We start from the raw sequence: 6,465 nt of genomic DNA on the forward strand, positions 1-6,465 counted from the left end.
TCTGAGTAGAAGGAGTGTGGCAGCTCTTCTTAGTGTTTTCACGTGAAATGAAACCCCACATTTGTATTTTCTGGACCACGCTACACTTAATCCCTCTACAAAAGCATGCATTACTATAGGTGTATTGGTTCAGCCTATGTTAACGAAGAGCTGCGCAAATTTGCGAAGCCACAAGATTCTCAAACCCATACCCACTTTTGGTTTCCATAACTTTTTAAATCAGCCAGATACTACTATAAGCACTGTACATAATAGTAGACGAGGAATCACCTCCTGTATGTGGTCCTGTATATGATCATTTAAATTTTGGCAGGGATCCCGTAAGGAAGCTGAATAAACCAACCAATCAACATTCCTGTTAGGCTACTGCTATTATCCAGTAGCACATACACGTTTGTGAATGTCTTGTGGCTCATTTGCAGTAACACCGTCAAATTGTAGGTGGTACAAATATCTATACACTAACCTTTCCCATGGAGCTGTGTTATGTAACACTACTGGACTTTAAGTTTTTAAAAGAAAGGACCAGTTGTTGCAGCCTGTAAACAGCCCCTGAGCTTATGTATGACACACAAGATATGATGGATTTGATTTAGACACCAGGAAAAAATGGTGCTACCCACAGACTGTTTTGAGCTCCACATATTTTGGTGTATGTAACCCAAATATCTAATACAAAGGTTCTTTGTGCATTTACTGTAGGGTAACAGCTGGTATGCATGTGTGCGTGTGAAAGAAGAAGAAAGAGGGAGGTGAACTGAGAGGAGGTCAAGTGTACACAGAAAATGAGGTTTACTAATTTGGGCAGCAGAATAAAATCCATACGCCACTTAATTTCGTAACTACAGATGCAATTTAACCAGGCCAGATCATGTGCCACAGTTTCTCATGTAATCACATTACTGTCTGACTGTATGAAAGACATAAAAAGGCATGAGAGTGTGTCTGCTGGGGTCACTAATCTGGTTTGTTAGGTTTTCTATGTTTCCTGTATACAGTCTGGGCTTTTGTCATATATAGTAAAAGCTGCAGTAGCATCGTCACAGCATTTCTGTCACAGCTTAACAATAACGCACATGACAAACAGCATATGAGCCAATTTATATAACACTCATAATAAGCCAAAGTGAGTGAGTAGGAACACCCAGAACAATGACTTTGCAGCTTTTTACTCCTCCCTGAAACAGATGTGTACAGAGATTTTTCTTGTGTAGCATTTATGTCTTCATGTTTTTCTTCCTAGGACTAAAATCCAAACCTAATAATACATGCATAATACATTCAACCTCAAAATAGTCATGCTAGCAGTTCCATGAGGCTGTATGTAGGTAAAGCGATGCTTTGAGCTAAATGGTAACATCAGTATGCAAAGGCTCAGTACAACAGTGCTAACATCTTGCTGTGTACAGGAAATTCTTACAATGTTCACCATATTAGCTTAGTCAGTTTGCATACAACAATTGCAAATTAGCACCAAACACAAAGTGCTGGTTGATGAGAATGTCATCAGTTTTGCAGGCATTTGGTCGAAAGCTGTGTATCGCTAAAACTAAAATTTTGACTTGAAAAGTCAAAGGATCACCAAAGTCGGCAACATTTATCCTCTAGGGATCTTGAATACCTGTACCAAATTTCATGGCAATCAATCTAACAGTAGTCAAGACACTTTATTTTGAACCAAAAATATCAGCCTGAAGATGACATTAGAGGAGAAGTGAGGGGATCACCAAATTCAGTAGAATTTACCACCTTTGAAAAGGCAGGTTGTGTTCGGAGATTGTTGAAAAGTGGTCTTGGGCACTTGACTTGTCTCTGCAGACACTGACATTTCATCCATTTTTGGAATACTAGGCATAGGATGTTAACAAATTATAATGCTTATGCTTTCTTAAATGTAGGCAGTATGATTCACATCAAGAATGACATATTCTATGTAGCAAAGTGAACGGCACGTGTCTTCTGCCAAAATCTCTTTTGTCCCCAGAAAGCTGTCTTTACACCAGTTACTCATGAGTCTGTGTGAGTTTAGTTTGCAAGCCCTAGACAGTATAAAACCAGGCGAGCTAAGTACAGAATTTGCAATGTGGAGAAAATTTGTTATTTTTTGCAAGGGAAATGACAACATGAACTCTGGGTACATGAGTGGTTGTCTGTTTGCGAAGGAACTGTATTTTTGGTCTGCTTGCTTGGTGTTTGTTTTGGCTGTCGAACCAGAGGCCAACATCTTGGTGTCTTCCATGCTGGTCTGTCTGGAAATAGTCAAATACAAAGTTAACCTGAACTTTGAGAGCAAACATTCCTTCAGGGCCTTTTGGTTGGCTGAAATTTAGCAGCCAAAGCATGTTTTGTTAAAAAAAACAAAAAAAACAACAAAAAAAAAACATGAGCAGCGTATGGTTGAAATCTGTTTGGGCCAAAGCTGACCTTTGCTCAGTAATCTTATACACTGACTGAACATACTGTACTTATCAGGACGGGTTTGTTGCTGTTTTAAGATTGGAAATGCTTAACATTATTGCTATGAATCTTTAAATACAGCAGGAAGTCGGGGGAGGGTGGTGGGTGATGAGTAGATTCCAGACAGGTGTCCAGGTCATGTGGACACCTCTGCCAACAAAAAGGTACACTCAGACACACACAAACAGGGAGAACAGACATAACAACACATACCAGGAAGGGTAACACTAACAGAAACACAAGAAGGGGGCCCTGCCTAATCCTAACATTATCCCACAAATTTCTCTTTTAGCCACAGGGGTTGCTGTTCAGCAAAAGTTGCAGTCTTGCTTTAATTTTGTTTTAATTCAATTATAATTTTAATTTTAACTTTTTAATTCAAGTTTCCTTTGATCATTTGGTCATTTGTGGCTAAACTCAAGGCAATTTTAAAAAAAAATCATAACCAGGCTGTTGTTAGAGACTCCATCTTTTCTTTGAGTTAAAAAGTTATTCTTGATACACTAATGGTGCACGAGGATCTTTTGATGTATTATCTATATAGTTAAAATAAATGAAAAGCAAGTGACAAGTCAGCACTCACTGCACATGCCAACCACTTGCCATGAATATGCTGTAGCAGCTGACAGTGTGTGTGTCCCAATGAGCTGAACACAGAGGTCCCTGTCCCCTCTATATTAGGGAGAGACAGTGAATCTGTGGCTGTGTGGCGACCATATTAGGGTGCTCCCTTATAAAGGAAATTGATTTGGGGAATCCCTCACTGTGAAGAAATCTCTGTCACAGTCACCATATTAGGAGACTAGTTTATACTGTATACACCCAGGAACCATCACATCAGTTATTACTGAGGTGTATGAATATACTGACACTGAGACCACTCAGACTCCCCAGAATGGGAAAGTGCTCTCAGACCTTTGGACCCAGCTGTATGTGAATAAATGTATGAACATTTATTTGTGTGATCAGTTTACAATTATTCTGTCATCATCACAAAGGAAACTCAGTCATTGAATTTGAGCAGACGTCAAGGTGTCTGTCAGCATTTACATGAAGACCCACAAGATCACATTTACAAAAAAACATACAACACGTTCAACAGACATTATTTGTGCCACTTTTTTTTAATGTCTGACTTTGTTTGACTTTGTTTGACAGTGTATGTGGCCTGTATGGTTAGAAATGCTGAGGAAAGAAGAACGAAAACCAAACGTTTTACACCATTACTCTTTTGAAAGCATTTTCTGGAACATGCGATAAGTCAACACAGCATCAATGATCAACCATTGTTTGACAATCAGGGCTACTGAACTTTTTACTTTGCTGATAAAAAAAATCCCTTACTAATTGTTTGAGTGTTTATACAGGTTAATTTAAAGTTTGATTTGTAAAAGTGTTCATACAGCTTTCTATAATCTTGAAAATGTGTATTTTGAAAAAGGGGAGGTAAGATCGATGCTTCTTTTTGTACACCAGTGAGTGAAATCCATTAGGAAAATACCAGTTAAACTTTAACCACTTCAGGGCACTGGGTTTATGTATGTAACACATGTGACAGTGCAGGTACCTGTACTTTCCTCACGTGTGCCCTGGCATCCCGACAGTACCCTCTCAGGACACATTTTTATTCACTTGGTTGTGAACCTAACCTTCTTCAGTGGTTTATGATTTTCTTACAGCATGTGGAGATATCCCAGCCTCACTGAATGAAACCGGACTGTGACCATTGCGGGAATTCACAAAAAATAAACAAGAAAATGTTAATGTAAGGCAGATTACTGGTGGAAATGATGTATAATGTTACAAAAAAGGTGCTCTCTGATTCTGTTCATCACAGCTAGTTTTCATTATAACGAGAGTTATTAATATTTCTTAGACCTACATTCATGGCGAAACTGGTGCCAACTTATTTTGAATTTATTTTGAACAAACGCTGCTAATCAGAGTGTAAGGTGTGTGGTTCAGTGAGCTTTGATATATGGCTACTTCTATGGAATGTTACATAAACACACATGAAATGTATGTATCAATAAATCTGACTCAAGATCATCTGCAATTGCAGTCATTTTTGAAAAAAAAAAAAGAGGCCCATCATATAATTATACATGATACTATTAATTATTATTATTATTATTATTAATAAATAAAGTATACTGAGCCTACAACCATCCTATCTAGCATGAGACTGTATTTAGGCACTGAGGTGCTTTTATCTAAATGCTAACGTCACCATGCCAACATACTGATGTTTAGCAAGCATCATTTTAACCATGTTCACCACCTTGGTTTAGCATATTAGCATTCTAACATTTGATAATTAGCACAAAACACTAAGTACAGCAGAGGCTGATGGGCATGTCATTCATTTTGTAGGAATTCAGTCATAAACTAAAGTAAGGAATCACCAGAGTCAGTCGGCTTCATCCTTTGAGGACCAGCAATGTCTTTACAAAACTTCATGGCAATCCAGTGAGTGGTTGACCAAGAAGTTTGGCTAAAAAAAATAAAATGGAGCCCCCAGGTAATGGATGTGAAAAGGTAAAAGAACTTGATCAACTTTGCAGCAGTATTGAGAGGTAACACAGTAAACCGATTATATTCTTTATCAATACAGACCTGTGGTTAAGCCAAAATTTGACTTTGTGGAAAAGGAAATAAATGTTCAAAGACATTCCTCTGTTGTAGCGGCTCAAAAGAAAGTGGAAGACAGTGGGATGACAGCAAATGTTTTGTTATATAATCATCTCCATTTGTTTGAGAGATTAAACTCATGATTGTTTGATAAAAGAATCAAGGAAGCTACCAGGCATGCACTCACTGCAGGATGTTAAAATTGATGCAAACCAGTATCTCATGACGTTCACACACTGGCATCTGGCTGCCAAGCACAATTTGGATTCTCTCAAAATTATATCAGCAGAGCATTAGCATTTGGGTACACTTACTTACACAAATTACTATGTCCAGGACACACTTTGGTGTTTAATGTAGAAAGTTATCAGTTGCAGGCTTTCACACAGCAACAAAAATACATATACACACGCACGCACACACATGCCATTCACAATCACCCACATCATCCCTGTCATCCCTGTCCCATGACTTCCATTGGTGCAGAGTAGAGTGGAAAGGAAAAAGGTCAAGTTAAGTGGTTGCACGTTCAGCAGCTCGGCTCATATGACTGCCGTACCTTCAGATATTACAGCTGCAGAGGAGTGAGGACGCTATAGACAATGGTCCATTGAGGGCCTGGGAGCGTCCTCTGGGACGCCTGATTCAGCCATCTATAATCCCAGACTTAGTCCTGTTCAGTCTGGGACCCTTCTGTAGATGCAAAAGCCACAGCAGATACCACATAATTTCTTCAAAGACGTCGCACCACCAGACTGTATTTTAGTCCTTACTGTATGAGAATCAGGGTGACTTGTCACATGAAAAACATGACGCTTAATAGAATGTAAGGAATTATAGGGAGCTTAAACACTAGCTAATGTCTCAGCTGCTGGCTGTAACAAATGACAAGGTGAAAACAGTGTAAGAGTGTGAAAGGGGCTGCTCATAGTGATTAACCTACAGAGATTTATCACCTGAATCTGCAGCTCCCCGCAGCTTTACCAAGCTATATAGTGAGTTCCAGCTAATGGTTTAATTATCTGGCTTACTTTATAGTTTTGGTTCAGCCCAACATACTGCTTAGTGTTCTGCATCATTAACAGTCTGCTGACAAACTATGCAAATGAGTGGCTTTTTGTAGACCAGGAGCAGATTCAGTAGAACTGCAAATGTCCTGAATGAAGATGCTTCTCAGAGTAAACTTACAGAATTTTGTGTAAAAATGAGAATGTTTTTTATGTTTTATGTTATGTTTATATGTTTGATGAGACATTCTCAAAATACTTATTTATACCTCTAATGTGAGCTCATAGAATTTATTTAAAAAAATCTAAATTACTGTAATAACCTCAAGACAAATAAAAACACATCCAGTGATTAACTGCCCAGTGTGTA

This window comes from Toxotes jaculatrix, chromosome 9 (assembly GCF_017976425.1).
Source record: "Toxotes jaculatrix isolate fToxJac2 chromosome 9, fToxJac2.pri, whole genome shotgun sequence".
In the NCBI taxonomy this organism is placed as follows: Eukaryota; Metazoa; Chordata; class Actinopteri; family Toxotidae; genus Toxotes; species Toxotes jaculatrix.